The sequence below is a fragment of the Schistocerca nitens genome, chromosome 2 (genome assembly GCF_023898315.1).
Source record: "Schistocerca nitens isolate TAMUIC-IGC-003100 chromosome 2, iqSchNite1.1, whole genome shotgun sequence".
NCBI lineage: Eukaryota > Metazoa > Arthropoda > Insecta > Orthoptera > Acrididae > Schistocerca > Schistocerca nitens.
Window position 1 is genome coordinate 1,123,621,719 of NC_064615.1, and position 24,599 is coordinate 1,123,646,317.

Consider the following 24,599-nt stretch of genomic DNA (forward strand, 5'->3'; position numbering starts at 1 on the left):
AGGGGTTCCGAGTATCTCTTTTCGGATGCATTATTCCTCCTTTACTGCATCGCTCGCTCCCTAACATTGACGAATTAACACACAATTTGCGTCCATATGAAATACTCTGGATTCCCTGCATTGTCCTTCTAAATCGAGATACGTTTCAACGGAAACGATAGGATTTTCTTTTGGGAGTCGAGTATCTCTTTTCCGATGCATTATTCCTCCTTTACTGCATCCCTCGCTCCCTCACATTGACGAATTAACACACAATTTGCGTCCGTATGAAATACTCTGGATTCCCTGCATTGTCCTTCTAAATCGAGATACCTTTCTACGGAAACGATAGGATTTTCTTTTGGGAGTCGAGTATCTCTTTTCCGATGCATTATTCATCTTCACTGCATCCCTCGCTCCCTCACATTGACGAATTAACACACAATTTGTGTCCATATGAAATACTCTGGATTCCCTGCATTGTCCTTCTAAATCGAGGAACGTTTCTACGGAAACGATGGGATTTGCTTTGGGGTTCCGAGTATCTCTTTTACGATGCATTATTCCTCCTTTACTGCATCCCTCGCTCCCTCACATTGAAGAATTAACACACAATTTGCGTCTATATGAAATACTCTGGATTCCCTGCATTGTCCTTCTAAATCGAGATACGTTTCTACGGAAACGGTAGGATTTTCCTTGGGGTTCCGAGTATCTCTTTTCCGATGCGTTATTGCTCCTTTACTGCATCCCTCGCTCCCTCACATTGACGAATTAACACACAATTTGCGTCCATATGAAATACTCTGGATTCCCTGCATTGTCCTTCTAAATCGAGATACGTTTCTACGGAAACGATAACATTTTCTTTGGGGTTCCGAGTATCTCTTTTCCGATGCATTATTCTTCCTTTACTGCATCCCATGCTCCTTCACATTGACGAATTAACACACAATTTGCGTCCATATGAAGTACTCTGGATTCCCTGCATTGTCCTTCTAAATCGAGATACGTTTCTACGGAAACGATAGGATTTTCTTTTGGCAGTCGAATATCTATTTTCCGATGCATTAGTCCTCCTTTACTGCATCCCTCGCTCCCTCACATTGACGAATTAACACACAATTTGCGTCCATATGAAATACTCTGGATTCCCTGCATTGTCCTTCAAAATCGAGATACGTTTCTACGGAAACCATAGGATTTTCTTTGGGGTTCCGAGTATCTCTTTTCCGATGCTTTATTCCTCCTTTACTGCATCCCTCGCTCCCTCACATTGCCGAATTAACATACAATTTGCGTCCATATAAAATACTTTGGGTTCCCTGCATTATCTTTCTAAAACGAGATACGTTTCTACGGAAAAGATAGGATTTTCTTTTAGGAGTCGAGTATCTCTTTTCCGATGCATTATTCCTCCTTTACTGCATCCCTCGCTCCCTCACATTGACGAATTTACACACAAACCCTTACCAGGTTGGATTAATAGAAGAGATAGACATGATCCAGCGAAAAGCTGCGCGATTCGTCATGGGGACATTTAGTCAGCGCGAGAGCGTTACGGAGATGCTGAACAAGCTCCAGTGGCGGACACTTCAAGAAAGGCGTTACGCAATACGGAGAGGTTTATTATCGAAATTACGAGAGAGCACATTCCGGGAAGAGATGGGCAACATATTACTACCGCCCACATATATCTCGCGTAATGATCACAACGAAAAGATCCGAGAAATTAGAGCAAATACGGAGACTTACAAGCAGTCGTTCTTCCCACGCACAATTCGTGAATGGAACAGGGGAGGGGGGATCAGATAGTGGTACAATAAGTACCCTCCGCCACACACCGTAAGGTGGCTCGCGGAGTATAGATGTAGATGTAGATGAAATTGCGTCCATATGAAATACTCTGGATTCCCTGCAATGTCCTTCTAAATCGAGATACGTTTCTACGGAAACGATAGGATTTTCTTTGGGGTTCCGAGTATATCTTTTCCGATGCATTATTCCTCCTTTACTGCATCCCTCGCTCCCTCACATTGACGAATTAACAGACAATTTGCGTCCATATGAAATACTCACGATTCCCTGCATTGTCCTTCTAAATCGAGATACGTTTCCACGGAAACGATAGGATTTTCTTTGGGGTTCCGAGTATCGCTTTTCCGATGCGTTATTGCTCCTTCACTGCATCCCTCGCTCCCTCACATTGACGAATTAACACACAATTTGCGTCCATATGAAATACTCTGTATTCCCTGCATTGTCCTTCTAAATCGAGTTACGTTTTTACGGAAACGACAACATTTTCTTTGGGGTTCCGAGTATCTCTTTTCCGATGCATTATTCTTCCTTTACTGCATCCCATGCTCCTTCACATTGACGAATTAACACACAATTTGCGTCCATATGAAAAACTCTGGATTCCCTGCATTGTCCTTCTAAATCGAGATACGTTTCTACGGAAACGATAGGATTTTCTTTGGGGTTCCGAGTATCTCTTTTCGGATGCATTATTCCTCCTTTACTGCATCGCTCGCTCCCTAACATTGACGAATTAACACACAATTTGCGTCCATATGAAAAACTCTGGATTCCCTGCATTGTCCTTCTAAAACGAGATACGTTTCTACGGAAACGATAGGATTTTCTTTTGGGAGTCGAGTATCTCTTTTCCGATGCATTATTCCTCCTTTACTGCATCCCTCGCTCCCTCACATTGACGAATTAACACACAATTAGCGTCCGTATGAAATACTCTGGATTCCCTGCATTGTCCTTCTAAATCGAGATACCTTTCTACGGAAACGATAGGATTTTCTTTTGGGAGTCGAGTATCTCTTTTCCGATGCATTATTCATCTTCACTGCATCCCTCGCTCCCTCACATTGACGAATTAACACACAATTTGCGTCCATATGAAATACTCTGGGTTCCCTGCATTGTCCTTCTAAATCGGGTTACGTTTCTACGGAAACGATAGTATTTTCTTTGGGTTTTCGAGTATCTCTTTTCCGATGCATTATTCCTCCTTTACTGCATCCCTCGCTCCCTAACATTGACGATTTAACACACAATTTGCGTCCATATGAAATACTCTGGATTCCCTGCATTGTCCTCCTAAATCGAGATACGTTTCTACGCAAACGATAGGATTTTCTTTTGGGAGTCGAGTATCTCTTTTCCGATGCATTATTCCTCCTTTACTGCATCCCTCTCTCCCTCACATTGACGAATTAACACACAATTTGCGTCCATATGAAATACTCTGGATTCCCTGCATTGTCCTTCTAAATCGAGATACGTTTCTCGGGAAACGATAGGATTTTCTTTGGGGTTCCGAGTATCTCTTTTCCGATGCATTATTCCTCCTTTACTGCATCCCTCGCTCCCTCACATTGACGAATTAACACACAATTTGCGTCCATATGAAATAATCTGGATTCACTGCATTGTCCTTATAAATCGAGATACGTTTCTACGGAAACGATAGGATTTTCTTTGGGGTTCCGAGTATCTCTTTTCCGATGCATTATTCCTCCTTTACTGCATCCCTCGCTCCCTCACATTGACGAATTAACACACAATTTGCGTCCATATGAAATACTCTGGATTCCCTGCATTGTCCTCCTAAATCGAGATACGTTTCTACGGAAACGATAGAATTTTCTTTGGGGTTCCGAGTATCTCTTTTACGTTGCTTTATTCCTGCTTTACTGCATCCCTCGCTCCCTCACATTGAAGAATTAACACACAATTTGCGTCTATATGAAATACTCAGGATTCCCTGCATTGTCCTTCTAAATCGAGATACGTTTCTACGGAAACGGTAGGATTTTCCTTGGGGTTCCGAGTATCTCTTTTCCGATGCATTATTCGTCCTTTACTGCATCCCTCGCTCCCTCACATTGACGAATTAACACACAATTTGCGTCCATATGAAATACTCTGGATTCCCTGCATTGTCCTTGAAAATCGAGATACGTTTCTACGGAAACGATAGGATTTTCTTTGGGGTTCCGAGTATCTCTTTTCCGATGCATTATTCCTCCTTTACTGCATCCCTCGCTCCCTAACATTGACCATTTAACACACAATTTGCGTCCATATGAAATACTCTGGATTCCCTGCATTGTCCTTCTAAATCGAGATACGTTTCTACGGAAACGATAGGATTTTCTTTGGGGTTCCGAGTATCTCTTTTCCGATGCATTATTCCTCCTTTACTGCAACCCTCGCCAACTCACATTGACGAATTAACACACAATTTGCGTCCATATGAAATACTCCGGATTCCCTGCATTGTCCTTCTAAATCGAGATACGTTTCTACGGAAACGATAGGATTTTCTTTGGGGTTCCGAGAATCTCTTTTCCGATGCATTATTCCTCCTTTACTGCATCCCTCGCTACCTCACATTGACGAATTAACACACAATTTGCGTCCTTATGAAATACTCTGGATTCCCTGCATTGTCCTTCTAAATCGAGATACGTTTCTACGGAAACGGTAGGATTTTCCTTGGGGTTCCGAGTATCTCTTTTCCGATGCATTATTCCTCCTTTACTGCATCCCTCGCTCCCTCACATTGACGAATTAACACACAATTTGCGTCCATATGAAATACTCTGGATTCCCTGCATTGTCCTTCTAAATCGAGATACGTTTCTACGGAAACCATAGGATTTTCTTTGGGGTTCCGAGTATCTCTTTTCCGATGCTTTATTCCTCCTTTACTGCATCCCTCGCTCCCTCACATTGCCGAATTAACATACAATTTGCGTCCATATAAAATACTTTGGGTTCCCTGCATTATCTTTCTAAAACGAGATACGTTTCTACGGAAAAGATAGGATTTTCTTTTAGGAGTCGAGTATCTCTTTTCCGATGCATTATTCCTCCTTTACTGCATCCCTCGCTCCCTCACATTGACGAATTTACACACAAACCCTTACCAGGTTGGATTAATAGAAGAGATAGACATGATCCAGCGAAAAGCTGCGCGATTCGTCATGGGGACATTTAGTCAGCGCGAGAGCGTTACGGAGATGCTGAACAAGCTCCAGTGGCGGACACTTCAAGAAAGGCGTTACGCAATACGGAGAGGTTTATTATCGAAATTACGAGTGAGCACATTCCGGGAAGAGATGGGCAACATATTACTACCGCCCACATATATCTCGCGTAATGATCACAACGAAAATATCCGAGAAATTAGAGCAAATACGGAGACTTACAAGCAGTCGTTCTTCCCACGCACAATTCGTGAATGGAACAGGGAAGGGGGGATCAGATAGTGGTACAATAAGTACCCTCCGCCACACACCGTAAGGTGGCTCGCGGAGTATAGATGTAGATGTAGATGAAATTGCGTCCATATGAAATACTCTGGATTCCCTGCAATGTCCTTCTAAATCGAGATACGTTTCTACGGAAACGATAGGATTTTCTTTGGGGTTCCGAGTATATCTTTTCCGATGCATTATTCCTCCTTTACTGCATCCCTCGCTCCCTCACATTGACGAATTAACAGACAATTTGCGTCCATATGAAATACTCACGATTCCCTGCATTGTCCTTCTAAATCGAGATACGTTTCCACGGAAACGATAGGATTTTCTTTGGGGTTCCGAGTATCGCTTTTCCGATGCGTTATTGCTCCTTCACTGCATCCCTCGCTCCCTCACATTGACGAATTAACACACAATTTGCGTCCATATGAAATACTCTGTATTCCCTGCATTGTCCTTCTAAATCGAGTTACGTTTTTACGGAAACGACAACATTTTCTTTGGGGTTCCGAGTATCTCTTTTCCGATGCATTATTCTTCCTTTACTGCATCCCATGCTCCTTCACATTGACGAATTAACACACAATTTGCGTCCATATGAAAAACTCTGGATTCCCTGCATTGTCCTTCTAAATCGAGATACGTTTCTACGGAAACGATAGGATTATCTTTGGGGTTCCGAGTATCTCTTTTCGGATGCATTATTCCTCCTTTACTGCATCGCTCGCTCCCTAACATTGACGAATTAACACACAATTTGCGTCCATATGAAAAACTCTGGATTCCCTGCATTGTCCTTCTAAAACGAGATACGTTTCTACGGAAACGATAGGATTTTCTTTTGGGAGTCGAGTATCTCTTTTCCGATGCATTATTCCTCCTTTACTGCATCCCTCGCTCCCTCACATTGACGAATTAACACACAATTAGCGTCCGTATGAAATACTCTGGATTCCCTGCATTGTCCTTCTAAATCGAGATACCTTTCTACGGAAACGATAGGATTTTCTTTTGGGAGTCGAGTATCTCTTTTCCGATGCATTATTCATCTTCACTGCATCCCTCGCTCCCTCACATTGACGAAGTAACACACAATTTGCGTCCATATGAAATACTCTGGGTTCCCTGCATTGTCCTTCTAAATCGGGTTACGTTTCTACGGAAACGATAGTATTTTCTTTGGGTTTTCGAGTATCTCTTTTCCGATGCATTATTCCTCCTTTACTGCATCCCTCGCTCCCTAACATTGACGATTTAACACACAATTTGCGTCCATATGAAATACTCTGGATTCCCTGCATTGTCCTCCTAAATCGAGATACGTTTCTACGGAAACGATAGGATTTTCTTTTGGGAGTCGAGTATCTCTTTTCCGATGCATTATTCCTCCTTTACTGCATCCCTCTCTCCCTCACATTGACGAATTAACACACAATTTGCGTCCATATGAAATACTCTGGATTCCCTGCATTGTCCTTCTAAATCGAGATACGTTTCTCGGGAAACGATAGGATTTTCTTTGGGGTTCCGAGTATCTCTTTTCCGATGCATTATTCCTCCTTTACTGCATCCCTCGCTCCCTCACATTGACGAATTAACACACAATTTGCGTCCATATGAAATAATCTGGATTCACTGCATTGTCCTTATAAATCGAGATACGTTTCTACGGAAACGATAGGATTTTCTTTGGGGTTCCGAGTATCTCTTTTCCGATGCATTATTCCCCCTTTACTGCATCCCTCGCTCCCTCACATTGACGAATTAACACACAATTTGCGTCCATATGAAATACTCTGGATTCCCTGCATTGTCCTCCTAAATCGAGATACGTTTCTACGGAAACGATAGAATTTTCTTTGGGGTTCCGAGTATCTCTTTTACGTTGCTTTATTCCTCCTTTACTGCATCCCTCGCTCCCTCACATTGAAGAATTAACACACAATTTGCGTCTATATGAAATACTCAGGATTCCCTGCATTGTCCTTCTAAATCGAGATACGTTTCTACGGAAACGGTAGGATTTTCCTTGGGGTTCCGAGTATCTCTTTTCCGATGCATTATTCGTCCTTTACTGCATCCCTCGCTCTCTCACATTGACGAATTAACACACAATTTGCGTCCATATGAAATACTCTGGATTCCCTGCATTGTCCTTGAAAATCGAGATACGTTTCTACGGAAACGATAGGATTTTCTTTGGGGTTCCGAGTATCTCTTTTCCGATGCATTATTCCTCCTTTACTGCATCCCTCGCTCCCTAACATTGACCATTTAACACACAATTTGCGTCCATATGAAATACTCTGGATTCCCTGCATTGTCCTTCTAAATCGAGATATGTTTCTACGGAAACGATAGGATTTTCTTTGGGGTTCCGAGTATCTCTTTTCCGATGCATTATTCCTCCTTTACTGCAACCCTCGCCAACTCACATTGACGAATTAACACACAATTTGCGTCCATATGAAATACTCCGGATTCCCTGCATTGTCCTTCTAAATCGAGATACGTTTCTACGGAAACGATAGGATTTTCTTTGGGGTTCCGAGAATCTCTTTTCCGATGCATTATTCCTCCTTTACTGCATCCCTCGCTACCTCACATTGACGAATTAACACACAATTTGCGTCCTTATGAAATACTCTGGATTCCCTGCATTGTCCTTCTAAATCGAGATACGTTTCTACGGAAACGGTAGGATTTTCCTTGGGGTTCCGAGTATCTCTTTTCCGATGCATTATTCCTCCTTTACTGCATCCCTCGCTCCCTCACATTGACGAATTAACACACAATTTGCGTCCATATGAAATACTCTGTATTCCCTGCATTGTCCTTGAAAATCGAGATACGTTTCTACGGAAACGGTGGATTTTCTTTGGGTTTTCGAGTATCTCTTTTCCGATGCATTATTCCTCCTTTACTGCATCCCTCGCTCCCTAACATTGACGATTTAACACACAATTTGCGTCCATATGAAATACTCTGGATTCCCTGCATTGTCCTTCTAAATCGAGATACGTTTCTACGGAAACGATAGGATTTTCTTTTGGGAGTCGAGTATCTCTTTTCCGATGCATTATTCCTCCTTTACTGCATCCCTCGCTCCCTCACATTGACGAATTAACACACAATTTGCGTCCATATGAAATACTCTGGATTCCCTGCATTGTCCTTCTAAATTGAGATACGTTTCTCCGGAAACGATAGGATTTTCTTTGGGGTTCTGAGTATCTCTTTTCCAATGCATTATTCCTCCTTTACTGCATCCCTCGCTCCCTCACATTGACGAATTAACACACAATTTGCGTCCATATGAAATAATCTGGATTCACTGCATTATCCATCTAAATCGAGATACGTTTCTACAGAAATGATAGGATTTTCTTTGGGGTACCGGGTATCTCTTTTCCGATGCATTATTCCTCCTTTACTGCATCCCTCGCTCCCTCACATTGACGAATTAACACACAATTTGCGTCCATTTGAAATACTCTGGATTCCCTGCATTGTCCTTCTAAATAGAGATACGTTTCTTTGGAAACGATAGGATTTTCTTTGGGGCTCCGAGTATCTCTTTTACGATGCTTTATTCCTCCTTTACTGCATCCCTCGCTCCCTCACATTGAAGAATTAACACACAATTTGCGTCTATATGAAATACTCTGGATTCCCTGCATTGTCCTTCTAAATCGAGATACGTTTCTACGGAAACGGTAGGATTTTCCTTGGGGTTCCGAGTATCTCTTTTCCGATGCATTATTCCTCCTTTACTGCATTCCTCGCTCCCTCACATTGACGAATTAACACACAATTTGCGTCCATATGAAATACTCTGTATTCCCTGCATTGTCCTTGAAAATCGAGATACGTTTCTACGGAAACGATAGGATTTTCTTTGGGGTTCCGAGTATCTCTTTTCCGATGCATTATTCCTCCAATTACTGCATCCCTCGCTCCCTCTTCGACGAATTAACACACAATTTGCGTCCATATGAAATACTCTGGATTCCCTGCATTGTCCTCCTAAATCGAGATACGTTTCTACGTAAACGATAGAATTTTCTTTGGGGTTCCGAGTATCTCTTTTACGTTGCTTTATTCCTCCTTTACTGCATCCCTCGCTCCCTCACATTGAAGAATTAACACACAATTTGCGTCTATATGAAATACTCTGGATTCCCTGCATTGTCCTTCTAAATCGAGATACGTTTCTACGGAAACGGTAGGATTTTCCTTGGGGTTCCGAGTATCTCTTTTCCGATGAATTATTCCTCCTTTACTGCATCCCTCGCTCCCTCACATTGACGAATTAACACACAATTTGCGTCCATATGAAATACTCTGGATTCCCTGCATTGTCCTAGAAAATCGATATACGTTTCTACGGAAACGATAGGATTTTCTTTGGGGTTCCGAGTATCTCTTTTCCGATGCATTATTCCTCCTTTACTGCATCCCTCGCTCCCTAACATTGACGATTTAACACATAATTTGCGTCCATATGAAATACTCTGGATTCCCTGCATTGTCCTTCTAAATCGAGATACGTTTCTACGGAAACGATAGGATTTTCTTTGGGGTTCCGAGTATCTCTTTTCCGATGCATTATTCCTCCTTTACTGCAACCCTCGCTAACTCACATTGACGAATTAACACACAATTTGCGTCCATATGAAATACTCCGGATTCCCTGCATTGTCCTTCTAAATCGAGATACGTTTCTACGGAAACGATAGGATTTTCTTTGGGGTTCCGAGAATCTCTTTTCCGATGCATTATTCCTCCTTTACTGCATCCCTCGCTCCCTCACATTGACGAATTAACACACAATTTGCGTCCATATGAAATACTCTGGATTCCCTGCATTGTCCTTCTAAATCGAGATACGTTTCTACGGAAACGGTAGGATTTTCCTTGGGGTTCCGAGTATCTCTTTTCCGGTGCATTATTCCTCCTTTACTGCATCCCTCGCTCCCTCACATTGACGAATTAACACACAATTTGCGTCCATATGAAATACTCTGGATTCCCTGCATTGTCCTTGGAAATCGAGATCCGTTTCTACGGAAACGATAGGATTTTCTTTGGGTTTTCGAGTATCTCTTTTCCGATGCATTATTCCTCCTTTACTGCATCCCTCGCTCCCTAACATTGACGATTTAACACACAATTTGCGTCCATATGAAATACTCTGGATTCCCTGCATTGTCCTTCTAAATCGAGATACGTTTCTACGGAAACGATAGGATTTTCTTTTGGGAGTCGAGTATCTCTTTGCCGATGCATTATTCCTCCTTTACTGCATCCCTCGCTCCCTCACATTGACGAATTAACACACAATTTGCGTCCATATGAAATACTCTGGATTCCCTGCATTGTCCTTCTAAATTGAGATACGTTTCTCCGGAAACGATAGGGTTTTTTTTGGGGTTCCGAGTATCTATTTTCCGATGCATTATTCCTCCTTTACTGCATCCCTCGCTCCCTCACATTGACGAATTAACACACAATTTGCGTCCATATGAAATAATCAGGATTCACTGCATTATCCCTCTAAATCGAGATACGTTTCTACGGAAACGATAGGATTTTCTTTGGGGTACCGAGTATCTCTTTTCCGATGCATTATTCCTCCTTTACTGCATCCCTTGCTCCCTCACATTGACGAATTAACACACAATTTGCGTCCATATGAAATACTCTGGATTCCCTGCATTGTCCTTCTAAATCGAGATACGTTTCTACAGAAACGATAGGATTTTCTTTATGGTTCCGAGTATCTCTTTTACGATGCTTTATTCCTCCTTTACTGCATCCCTCGCTCCCTCACATTGAAGAATTAACACACAATTTGCGTCTATATGAAATACTCTGGATTCCCTGCATTGTCCTTCTAAATCGAGATACGTTTCTACGGAAACGGTAGGATTTTCCTTGGGGTTCCGAGTATCTCTTTTCCGATGCGTTATTGCTCCTTTACTGCATCCCTAGCCCCCTCACATTGACGAATTAACACACAATTTGCGTCCATATGAAATACTCTGGATTCCCTGCATTGTCCTTCTAAATCGAGATACGTTTCTACGGAAACGATAACATTTTCTTTGGGGTTCCGAGTATCTCTTTTCCGATGCATTATTCTTCCTTTACTGCATCCCATGCTCCTTCACATTGACGAATTAACACACAATTTGCGTCCATATGAAATACTCTGGATTCCCTGCATTGTCCTTCTAAATCGAGATACGTTTCTACGGAAACGATAGGATTTTCTTTTGGCAGTCGAATATCTATTTTCCGATGCATTATTCCTCCTTTACTGCATCCCTCGCTCCCTCACATTGACGAATTAACACACAATTTGCGTCCATATGAAATACTCTGGATTCCCTGCATTGTCCTTCTAAATCGAGATACGTTTCTACGGAAACCATAGGATTTTCTTTGGGGTTCCGAGTATCTCTTTTCCGATGCTTTATTCCTCCTTTACTGCATCCCTCGCTCCCTCACATTGCCGAATTAACATACAATTTGCGTCCATATAAAATACTTTGGGTTCCCTGCATTATCTTTCTAAAACGAGATACGTTTCTACGGAAACGATAGGATTTTCTTTTAGGAGTCGAGTATCTCTTTTCCGATGCATTATTCCTCCTTTACTGCATCCCTCGCTCCCTCACACTGACGAATAAACACACAAATTGCGTCCATATGAAATACTCTGGATTCCCTGCAATGTCCTTCTAAATGGAGATACGTTTCTACGGAAACGATAGGATTTTCTTTGGGGTTCCGAGTATCTCTTTTCCGATGCATTATTCCTCCTTTACTGCATCCCTCGCTCCCTCACATTGACGAATTAACAGACAATTTGCGTCCATATGAAATACCAACGATTCCCTGCATTGTCCTTCTAAATCGAGATACGTTTCCACGGAAACGATTGGATTTTCTTTGGGGTTCCGAGTATCGCTTTTCCGATGCGTTATTGCTCCTTCACTGCATCCCTCGCTCCCTCACATTGACGAATTAACACACAATTTGCGTCCATATGAAATACTCTGTATTCCCTGCATTGTCCTTCTAAATCGAGATACGTTTTTACGGAAACGACAACATTTTCTTTGGGGTTCCGAGAATCTCTTTTCCGATGCATTATTCTTCCTTTACTGCATCCCATGCTCCTTCACATTGACGAATTAACACACAATTTGCGTCCATATGAAAAACTCTGGATTCCCTGCATTGTCCTTCTAAATCGAGATACGTTTCTACGGAAACGATAGGATTTTCTTTGGGGTTCCGAGTATCTCTTTTCGGATGCATTATTCCTCCTTTACTGCATCGCTCGCTCCCTAACATTGACGAATTAACACACAATTTGCGTCCATATGAAATACTCTGGATTCCCTGCATTGTCCTTCTAAATCGAGATACGTTTCTACGGAAACGATAGGATTTTCTTTTGGAAGTCGAGTATCTCTTTTCCGATGCATTATTCCTCCTTTACTGCATCCCTCGCTCCCTCACATTGACGAATTAACACACAATTTGCGTCCGTATGAAATACTCTGGATTCCCTGCATTGTCCTTCTAAATCGAGATACCTTTCTACGGAAACGATAGGATTTTCTTTTGGGAGTCGAGTATCTCTTTTCCGATGCATTATTCATCTTCACTGCATCCCTAGCTCCCTCACATTGACGAATTAACACACAATTTGCGTCCATATGAAATACTCTGGGTTCCCTGCATTGTCCTTCTAAATCGGGTTACGTTTCTACGGAAACGATAGGATTTTCTTTGGGTTTTCGAGTATCTCTTTTCCGATGCATTATTCCTCCTTTACTGCATCACTCGCTCCCTAACATTGACGATTTAACACACAATTTGCGTCCATATGAAATACTCTGGATTCCCTGCATTGTCCTCCTAAATCGAGATACGTTTCTACGGAAACGATAGGATTTTCTTTTGGGAGTCGAGTATCTCTTTTCCGATGCATTATTCCTCCTTTACTGCATCCCTCGCTCCCTCACATTGACGAATTAACACACAATTTGCGTCCATATGAAATACTCTGGATTCACTGCATTGTCCTTCTAAATCGAGATACGTTTCTACGGAAACGATAGGATTTTCTTTGGGGTTCCGAGTATCTCTTTTCCGATGCATTATTCCTCCTTTACTGCATCCCTCGCTCCCTCACATTGACGAATTAACACACAATTTGCGTCCATATGAAATAATCTGGATTCACTGCATTGTCCTTCTAAATCGAGATACGTTTCTACGGAAACGATAGGATTTTCTTTGGGGTTCCGAGTATCTCTTTTCCGATGCATTATTCCTCCTTTACTGCATCCCTCGCTCCCTCACATTGACGAATTAACACACAATTTGCGTCCATATGAAATACTCTGGATTCCCTGCATTGTCCTCCTAAATCGAGATACGTTTCTACGGAAACGGTAGAATTTTCTTTGGGGTTCCGAGTATCTCTTTTACGTTGCTTTATTCCTCCTTTACTGCATCCCTCGCTCCCTCACATTGAAGAATTAACACACAATTTGCGTCTATATGAAATACTCTGGATTCCCTGCATTGTCCTTCTAAATCGAGATACGTTTCTACGGAAACGGTAGGATTTTCCTTGGGGTTCCGAGTATCTCTTTTCCGATGCATTATTCGTCCTTTACTGCATCCCTCGCTCCCTCACATTGACGAATTAACACACAATTTGCGTCCATATGAAATACTCTGGATTCCCTGCATTGTCCTTGAAAATCGAGATACGTTTCTACGGAAACGATAGGATTTTCTTTGGGGTTCCGAGTATCTCTTTTCCGATGCATTATTCCTCCTTTACTGCATCCCTCGCTCCCTAACATTGACCATTTAACACACAATTTGCGTCCATATGAAATACTCTGGATTCCCTGCATTGTCCTTCTAAATCGAGATACGTTTCTACGGAAACGATAGGATTTTCTTTGGGGTTCCGAGTATCTCTTTTCCGATGCATTATTCCTCCTTTACTGCAACCCTCGCTAACTCACATTGACGAATTAACAACCAATTTGCGTCCATATGAAATACTCCGGATTCCCTGCATTGTCCTTCTAAATCGAGATACATTTCTACGGAAACGATAGGATTTTCTTTGGGGTTCCGAGAATCTCTTTTCCGATGCATTATTCCTCCTTTACTGCATCCCTCGCTACCTCACATTGACGAATTAACACACAATTTGCGTCCTTATGAAATACTCTGGATTCCCTGCATTGTCCTTCTAAATCGAGATACGTTTCTACGGAAACGGTAGGATTTTCCTTGGGGTTCCGAGTATCTCTTTTCCGATGGATTATTCCTCCTTTACTGCATCCCTCGCTCCCTCACATTGACGAATTAACACACAAATTGCGTCCATATGAAAAACTCTGGATTCCCTGCATTGTCCTTGAAAATCGAGATACGTTTCTACGGAAACGGTGGATTTTCTTTGGGTTTTCGAGTATCTCTTTTCCGATGCATTATTCCTCCTTTACTGCATCCCTCGCTCCCTAACATTGACGATTTGACACACAATTTGCGTCCATATGAAATACTCTGGATTCCCTGCATTGTCCTTCTAAATCGAGATACGTTTCTACGGAAACGATAGGATTTTCTTTTGGGAGTCGAGTATCTCTTTTCCGATGCATTATTCCTCCTTTACTGCATCCCTCGCACCCTCACATTGACGAATTAACACACAATTTGCGTCCATATGAAATACTCTGGATTCCCTGCATTGTCCTTCTAAATTGAGATACGTTTCTCCGGAAACGATAGGATTTTCTTTGGGGTTCCGAGTATCTCTTTTCCGATGCATTATTCCTCCTTTACTGCATCCCTCGCTCCCTCACATTGACGAATTAACACACAATTTGCGTCCATATGAAATAATCTGGATTCACTGCATTATCCTTCTAAATCGAGATACGTTTCTACAGAAATGATAGGATTTTCTTTGGGGTACCGGGTATCTCTTTTCCGATACATTATTCCTCCTTTACTGCATCCCTCGCTCCCTCACATTGACGAATTAACACACAATTTGCGTCCATATGAAATACTCTGGATTTCCTGCATTATCCTTCTAAATAGAGATACGTTTCTACGGAAACGATAGGATTTTCTTTGGGGTTCCGAGTATCTCTTTTACGATGCTTTATTCCTCCTTTACTGCATCCCTCGCTCCCTCACATTGAAGAATTAACACACAATTTGCGTCTATATGAAATACTCTGGATTCCCTGCATTGTCCTTCTAAATCGAGATACGTTTCTACGGAAACGGTAGGATTTTCCTTGGGGTTCCGAGTATCTCTTTTCCGATGCATTATTCCTCCTTTACTGCATCCCTCGCTCCCTCACATTGACGAATTAACACACATTTTGCGTCCATATGAAATACTCTGTATTCCCTGCATTGTCCTTGAAAATCGAGATACGTTTCTACGGAAACGATAGGATTTTCTTTGGGGTTCCGAGTATCTCTTTTCCGATGCATTATTCCTCCTTTACTGCATCCCTCGCTCCCTCAAATTGACGAATTAACACACAATTTGCGTCCATATGAAATACTCTGGATTCCCTGCATTGTCCTCCTAAATCGAGATACGTTTCTACGTAAACGATAGAATTTTCTTTGGGGTTCCGAGTATCTCTTTTACGTTGCTTTATTCCTCCTTTACTGCATCCCTCGCTCCCTCACATTGAAGAATTAACACACAATTTGCGTCTATATGAAATACTCTGGATTCCCTGCATTGTCCTTCTACATCGAGATACGTTTCTACAGAAACGGTAGGATTTTCCTTGGGGTTCCGAGTATCTCTTTTCCGATGAATTATTCCTCCTTTACTGCATCCCTCGCTCCCTCACATTGACGAATTAACACACAATTTGCGTCCATATGAAATACTCTGGATTCCCTGCATTGTCCTAGAAAATCGAGATACGTTTCTACGGAAACGATAGGATTTTCTTTGGGGTTCCGAGTATCTCTTTTCCGATGCATTATTCCTCCTTTACTGCATCCCTCGCTCCCTAACATTGGCGATTTAACACACAATTTGCGTCCATATGAAATACTCTGGATTCCCTGCATTGTCCTTCTAAATCGAGATACGTTTCTACGGAAACGATAGGATTTTTTTGGGGTTCCGAGTATCTCTTTTCCGATGCATTATTCCTCCTTTACTGCAACCCTCGCTAACTCACATTGACGAATTAACACACAATTTGCGTCCATATGAAATACTCCGGATTCCCTGCATTGTCCTTCTAAATCGAGATACGTTTCTACGGAAACGATAGGATTTTCTTTAGGGTTCCGAGAATCTCTTTTCCGATGCATTATTCCTCCTTTACTGCATCCCTCGCTCCCTCACATTGACGAATTAACACACAATTTGCGTCCATATGAAATACTCTGGATTCCCTGCATTGTCCTTCTAAATCGAGATACGTTTCTACGGAAACGGTAGGATTTTCCTTGGGGTTCCGAGTATCTCTTTTCCGGTGCATTATTCCTCCTTTACTGCATCTCTCGCTCCCTCACATTGACGAATTAACACACAATTTGCGTCCATATGAAATACTCTGGATTCCCTGCATTGTCCTTGGAAATCGAGATACGTTTCTACGGAAACGATAGGATTTTCTTTGGGTTTTCGAGTATCTCTTTTTCGATGCATTATTCCTCCTTTACTGCATCCCTCGCTCCCTAACATTGACGATTTAACACACAATTTGCGTCCATATGAAATACTCTGGATTCCCTGCATTGTCCTTCTAAATTGAGATACGTTTCTCCGGAAACGATAGGATTTTTTTTGGGGTTCCGAGTATCTCTTTTCCGATGCATTATTCCTCCTTTACTGCATCCCTCGCTCCCTCACATTGACGAATTAACACACAATTTGCGTCCATATGAAATAATCAGGATTCACTGCATTATCCTTCTAAATCGAGATACGTTTCTACGGAAACGATAGGATTTTCTTTGGGGTTCCGAGTATCTCTTTTCCGATGCATTATTCCTCCTTTACTGCATCCCTTGCTCCCTCACATTGACGAATTAACACACAATTTGCGTCCATATGAAATACTCTAGATTCCCTGCATTGTCCTTCTAAATCGAGATACGTTTCTACGGAAACGATAGGATTTTCTTTGGGGTTCCGAGTATCTCTTTTCCGATGCATTATTCCTCCTTTACTGCATCCCTCGCTCCCTCACAATGACGAATTAACACACAATTTTCGTCCATATGAATTACTGAGGATTCCCTGCATTGTCCTTCTAAATCGAGATACGTTTCTACGGAAACGATAGGATTTTCTTTGAGGTTCCGAGTATCTCTTTTCCGATGCATTATTCCTCCTTTACTGCATCCCTCGCTCCCTCACATTGACGAATTAACACACAATTTGCGTCCATATGAAATACTCTGGATTCCCTGCATTGTCCTTCTAAATCGAGATACGTTTCTACGGAAGCAATAGGATTTTCTTTGGGGTTCCGAGTATCTCTTTTACGATGCTTTATTCCTCCTTTACTGCATCCCTCGCTCCCTCACATTGAAGAATTAACACACAATTTGCGTCTATATGAAATACTCTGGATTCCCTGCATTGTCCTTCTAAATCGAGATACGTTTCTACGGAAACGGTAGGATTTTCCTTGGGGTTCCGAGTATCTCTTTTCCGATGCATTATTCCTCCTTTACTGCATCCCTCGCTCCCTCACATTGACGAATTAACACACAATTTGGGTCCATATGAAATACTCTGTATTCCCTGCATTGTCCTTTAAAATCGAGATACGTTTCTACGGAAACGATAGGATTTTCTTTGGGGTTCCGAGTATCTCTTTTCCGATGCATTATTCCTCCTTTACTGCATCCCTCGCTCCCTCACATTGACGAATTTACACACAATTTGCGTCCATATGAAATACTCTGGATTCCCTGCATTGTCCTCCTAAATCGAGATACGTTTCTACGTAAACGATAGAATTTTCTTTGGGGTTCCGAGTATCTCTTTTACGTTGCTTTATTCCTCCTTTACTGCATCCCTCGCTCCCTCACATTGAAGAATTAACACACAATTTGCGTCTATATGAAATACTCTGGACTCCCTGCATTGTCCTTCTAAATCGAGATACGTTTCTACGGAAACGGTAGGATTTTCCTTGAGGTTCCGAGTATCTCTTTTCCGATGCATTATTCCTCCTTTACTGCATCCCTCGCTCCCTCACATTGACGAATTAACACACAATTTGCGTCCATATGAAATACTCTGGATTCCCTGCATTGTCCTTGAAAATCGAGATACGTTTCTACGGAAACGATAGGATTTTCTTTGGGGTTCCGAGTATCTCTTTTCCGATGCATTATTCCTCCTTTACTGCATCCCTCGCTCCCTAACATTGACGATTTAACACACAATTTGCGTCCATATGAAATACTCAGGATTCCCTGCATTGTCCTTCTAAATCGAGATACGTTTCTACGGAAACGATTGGATTTTCTTTGGGGTTCCGAGTATCTCTTTTCCGATGCATTATTCCTCCTTTACTGCAACCCTCGCTAACTCACATTGACGAATTAACACACATCTTGCGTCCATATGAAATACTCCGGATTCCCTGCATTGTCCTTCTAAATCGAGATACGTTTCTACGGAAATGATAGGATTTTCTTTGGGGTTCCGAGAATCTCTTTTCCGATGCATTATTCCTCCTTTACTGCATCCCTCGCTCCCTCACATTGACGAATTAACACACAATTTGCGTCCATATGAAATACTCTGGATTTCCTGCATTGTCCTTCTAAATCGAGGTACGTTTCTACGGAAACGATAGGATTTTCTTTTGGGAGTCGAGTATCTCTTTTCCGATCCATTATTCCTCCTTTACTGCATTCCTCGCTCCCTCACATTGACGAATTAACACACAATTTGCGTCCATATGAAATACTCTGGATTCCCTGCATTGTCCTTCTAAATTGAGATACGTTTCTACGGAAACGATAGGATTTTCTTTGGGGTTCCGAGTATCTCTTTTACGATGCTTTATTCCTCCTTTACTGCATCCCTCGCTCCCTCACATTGAAGAATTAACACACAATTTGCGTCTATATGAAATACTCTGGATTCCCTGCATTGTCCTTCTAAATCGAGATACGTTTCTACGGAAACGGTAGGATTTTCCTTGGGGTTCCGAGTATCTCTTTTCCGATGCATTATTCCTCCTTTACTGCATCCCTCGCTCCCTCACATTGACGAATTAACACACATTTTGCGTCCATATGAAATACTCTGTATTCCCTGCATTGTCCTTGAAAATCGAGATACGTTTCTACGGAAACGATAGGATTTTCTTTGGGGTTCCGAGTATCTCTTTTCCGATGCATTATTCCTCCTTTACTGCATCCCTCGCTCCCTCAAATTGACGAATTAACACACAATTTGCGTCCATATGAAATACTCTGGATTCCCTGCATTGTCCTCCTAAATCGAGATACGTTTCTACGTAAACGATAGAATTTTCTTTGGGGTTCCGAGTATCTCTTTTACGTTGCTTTATTCCTCCTTTACTGCATCCCTCGCTCCCTCACATTGAAGAATTAACACACAATTTGCGTCTATATGAAATACTCTGGATTCCCTGCATTGTCCTTCTACATCGAGATACGTTTCTACAGAAACGGTAGGATTTTCCTTGGGGTTCCGAGTATCTCTTTTCCGATGAATTATTCCTCCTTTACTGCATCCCTCGCTCCCTCACATTGACGAATTAACACACAATTTGCGTCCATATGAAATACTCTGGATTCCCTGCATTGTCCTAGAAAATCGAGATACGTTTCTACGGAAACGATAGGATTTTCTTTGGGGTTCCGAGTATCTCTTTTCCGATGCATTATTCCTCCTTTACTGCATCCCTCGCTCCCTAACATTGGCGATTTAACACACAATTTGCGTCCATATGAAATACTCTGGATTCCCTGCATTGTCCTTCTAAATCGAGATACGTTTCTACGGAAACGATAGGATTTTTTTGGGGTTCCGAGTATCTCTTTTCCGATGCATTATTCCTCCTTTACTGCAACCCTCGCTAACTCACATTGACGAATTAACACACAATTTGCGTCCATATGAAATACTCCGGATTCCCTGCATTGTCCTTCTAAATCGAGATACGTTTCTACGGAAACGATAGGATTTTCTTTAGGGTTCCGAGAATCTCTTTTCCGATGCATTATTCCTCCTTTACTGCATCCCTCGCTCCCTCACATTGACGAATTAACACACAATTTGCGTCCATATGAAATACTCTGGATTCCCTGCATTGTCCTTCTAAATCGAGATACGTTTCTACGGAAACGGTAGGATTTTCCTTGGGGTTCCGAGTATCTCTTTTCCGGTGCATTATTCCTCCTTTACTGCATCTCTCGCTCCCTCACATTGACGAATTAACACACAATTTGCGTCCATATGAAATACTCTGGATTCCCTGCATTGTCCTTGGAAATCGAGATACGTTTCTACGGAAACGATAGGATTTTCTTTGGGTTTTCGAGTATCTCTTTTTCGATGCATTATTCCTCCTTTACTGCATCCCTCGCTCCCTAACATTGACGATTTAACACACAATTTGCGTCCATATGAAATACTCTGGATTCCCTGCATTGTCCTTCTAAATTGAGATACGTTTCTCCGGAAACGATAGGATTTTTTTTGGGGTTCCGAGTATCTCTTTTCCGATGCATTATTCCTCCTTTACTGCATCCCTCGCTCCCTCACATTGACGAATTAACACACAATTTGCGTCCATATGAAATAATCAGGATTCACTGCATTATCCTTCTAAATCGAGATACGTTTCTACGGAAACGATAGGATTTTCTTTGGGGTTCCGAGTATCTCTTTTCCGATGCATTATTCCTCCTTTACTGCATCCCTTGCTCCCTCACATTGACGAATTAACACACAATTTGCGTCCATATGAAATACTCTAGATTCCCTGCATTGTCCTTCTAAATCGAGATACCTTTCTACGGAAACGATAGGATTTTCTTTGGGGTTCCGAGTATCTCTTTTCCGATGCATTATTCCTCCTTTACTGCATCCCTCGCTCCCTCACAATGACGAATTAACACACAATTTTCGTCCATATGAATTACTGAGGATTCCCTGCATTGTCCTTCTAAATCGAGATACGTTTCTACGGAAACGATAGGATTTTCTTTGAGGTTCCGAGTATCTCTTTTCCGATGCATTATTCCTCCTTTACTGCATCCCTCGCTCCCTCACATTGACGAATTAACACACAATTTGCGTCCATATGAAATACTCTGGATTCCCTGCATTGTCCTTCTAAATCGAGATACGTTTCTACGGAAGCAATAGGATTTTCTTTGGGGTTCCGAGTATCTCTTTTACGATGCTTTATTCCTCCTTTACTGCATCCCTCGCTCCCTCACATTGAAGAATTAACACACAATTTGCGTCTATATGAAATACTCTGGATTCCCTGCATTGTCCTTCTAAATCGAGATACGTTTCTACGGAAACGGTAGGATTTTCCTTGGGGTTCCGAGTATCTCTTTTCCGATGCATTATTCCTCCTTTACTGCATCCCTCGCTCCCTCACATTGACGAATTAACACACAATTTGGGTCCATATGAAATACTCTGTATTCCCTGCATTGTCCTTTAAAATCGAGATACGTTTCTACGGAAACGATAGGATTTTCTTTGGGGTTCCGAGTATCTCTTTTCCGATGCATTATTCCTCCTTTACTGCATCCCTCGCTCCCTCACATTGACGAATTTACACACAATTTGCGTCCATATGAAATACTCTGGATTCCCTGCATTGTCCTCCTAAATCGAGATACGTTTCTACGTAAACGATAGAATTTTCTTTGGGGTTCCGAGTATCTCTTTTACGTTGCTTTATTCCTCCTTTACTGCATCCCTCGCTCCCTCACATTGAAGAATTAACACACAATTTGCGTCTATATGAAATACTCTGGACTCCCTGCATTGTCCTTCTAAATCGAGATACGTTTCTACGGAAACGGTAGGATTTTCCTTGAGGTTCCGAGTATCTCTTTTCCGATGCATTATTCCTCCTTTACTGCATCCCTCGCTCCCTCACATTGACGAATTAACACACAATTTGCGTCCATATGAAATACTCTGGATTCCCTGCATTGTCCTTGAAAATCGAGATACGTTTCTACGGAAACGATAGGATTTTCTTTGGGGTTCCGAGTATCTCTTTTCCGATGCATTATTCCTCCTTTACTGCATCCCTCGCTCCCTAACATTGACGATTTAACACACAATTTGCGTCCATATGAAATACTCAGGATTCCCTGCATTGTCCTTCTAAATCGAGATACGTTTCTACGGAAACGATTGGATTTTCTTTGGGGTTCCGAGTATCTCTTTTCCGATGCATTATTCCTCCTTTACTGCAACCCTCGCTAACTCACATTGACGAATTAACACACATCTTGCGTCCATATGAAATACTCCGGATTCCCTGCATTGTCCTTCTAAATCGAGATACGTTTCTACGGAAATGATAGGATTTTCTTTGGGGTTCCGAGAATCTCTTTTCCGATGCATTATTCCTCCTTTACTGCATCCCTCGCTCCCTCACATTGACGAATTAACACACAATTTGCGTCCATATGAAATACTCTGGATTTCCTGCATTGTCCTTCTAAATCGAGGTACGTTTCTACGGAAACGATAGGATTTTCTTTTGGGAGTCGAGTATCTCTTTTCCGATCCATTATTCCTCCTTTACTGCATTCCTCGCTCCCTCACATTGACGAATTAACACACAATTTGCGTCCATATGAAATACTCTGGATTCCCTGCATTGTCCTTCTAAATTGAGATACGTTTCTCCGGAAACGATAGGATTTTCTTTGGGGTTCCGAGTATCTCTTTTCCGATGCATTATTCCTCCTTTACTGCATCCCTCGCTCCCTCACATTGACGAATTAACACACAATTTGCGTCCATATGAAATAATCTGGATTCACTGCATTATCCTTCTAAATCGAGATACGTTTCTACGGAAACGATAGGATTTTCTTTGGGGTACCGAGTATCTCTTTTCCGATGCATTATTCCTCCTTTACTGCATCCCTCGCTCCCTCACATTGACGAATTAACACACAATTTGCGTCCATATGAAATACTCTGGATTCCCTGCATTGTCCTTCTACATCGAGATACGTCTACGGAAACGATAGGATTTTCTTTGGGGTTCCGAGTATCTCTTTTACGATCCTTTATTCCTCCTTTACTGCATCCCTCGCTCCCTCACATTGAAGAATTAACACACAATTTGCGTCTATATGAAATACTCTGGATTCCCTGCATTGTCCTTCTAATCGAGTTAGGTTTCTACGGAAACGGAAGGATTTTCCTTGGGGTTCCGAGTATCTCTTTTCCGATGCATTATTCCTCCTTTACTGCATCCCTCGCTCCCTCACATTGACGAATTAACACACAATTGCCGTCCATATGAAATACTCTGTATTCCCTGCATTGTCCTTGAAAATCGAGATACGTTTCTACGGAAACGATAGGATTTTCTTTGGGGTTCCGAGTATCTCTTTTCCGATGCATTATTCCTCCTTTACTGCATCCCTCGCTCCCTCACATTGACGAATTAACACACAATTTGCGTCCATATGAAATACTCAGGATTCCCTGCATTGTCCTTCTAAATCGAGATACGTTTGTACGGAAACGATAGGATTTTCTTTGAGGTTCCGAGTATCTCTTTTCCGATGCATTATTCCTCCTTTACAGCAACCCTCGCTAACTCACATTGACGAATTAACACACAATTTGCGTCCATATGAATTACTCTGGATTCCCTGCATTGTCCTTCTAAATCGAGATACGTTTCTACGGAAACGTTAGGATTTTCTTTGGGGTTCCGAGAATCTCTTTTCCGATGCATTATTCCTCCTTTACTGCATCCCTCGCTCCCTCACATTGACGAATTTACACACAATTTGCGTCCATATGAAATACTGTGGATTCCCTGCATTGTCCTTCTAAATCGAGTTACGTTTCTACGGAAACGATAGGATTTTCTTTGGGTTCCCGAGTATCTCTTTTCCGATGCATTATTCCTCCTTTACTGCATCCCTCGCTCCCTCACATTGACGAATTAACACACAATTTGCGTCCATATGAAATACTCTGGATTCCCTGCATTGTCCTCCTAAATCAAGATA